The sequence below is a fragment of the Trypanosoma theileri genome, assembly GCF_002087225.1.
Source record: "Trypanosoma theileri isolate Edinburgh chromosome Unknown TM35_Tth_48_V1, whole genome shotgun sequence".
NCBI classification, from domain to species: Eukaryota; Euglenozoa; class Kinetoplastea; order Trypanosomatida; family Trypanosomatidae; genus Trypanosoma; species Trypanosoma theileri.
This window is the reverse complement of record NW_021639890.1, coordinates 137735-138636: the sequence shown is the minus strand read 5'-3', so window position 1 is coordinate 138636 and position 902 is coordinate 137735.

Below are 902 nucleotides of genomic sequence, written 5' to 3'. Positions count from 1 at the left end.
TCTGTGGTAACAAGGAAGAAGAGGAAAAGGAGAAAAGAGACGCACATTTAACACACAAGGTAGAGGGCACCACACACACAGAGAGAGAGAGAGAGAGTGCACATTACAAAGCAGCAATCAAACACAACCCAATGGGGGAGCAACAGTAAACCACTCACACACTACAGAGCCAGACGAGAGGCCAACACCGCAGTGGAGGGGTCCAGCAGCACAAAGCCCCCCTCCCACTCACAGCCCACACACAATGGCACAGACAGCCGCACACGCACACTCCCACATGCCCATATCAGAGAGGCACCGCCGCATTCCCTAAAATGTACACGGAGCCACACACCTGCAGAGAGGAGAAAAGAAAAACAAAAGAAAAAGAACAACAACAACAACAGGATACCAACAGCACACAAGGCACTCACAATACAATAATCACAGGTGCCACTCTCATCAGAGAAGCATCCACACACACCAGCACATCAACTCAACCCCAAAAAGGGAAAAAGAAAAGAAAAAAAAAAACAGACCCATTACGTGAAGCCGAAGCGGAACAGTCTCAGTCCCTCCCCGCAGGCTGCAGTCACCCAAGCAAGCCACACAACAAACAACAAAAGGGCACAAATATGTTCGTGGCAATGCCGTGAGTGACAACACCGAGAGAGAAGGTGAGAACAAAGAAATGTGTTTTCATTACGTGGGCGGTGCGAGTAGCAAGCTGAACACACACACACACAGAAAAAGACACAAACACCTACAACCCACCGATCTTTATACCAAAATAAAAATGTAAAAAAAGAGTGACTGCGTGAGGCAGACACAATAATAGAGCAAAAGAAAGAAAAAAAAAGAAATTCATGTGTTACTGTGGCTGCGATGCCTGGACACAGTCCAGTCCACCCCAAGGTGAACAA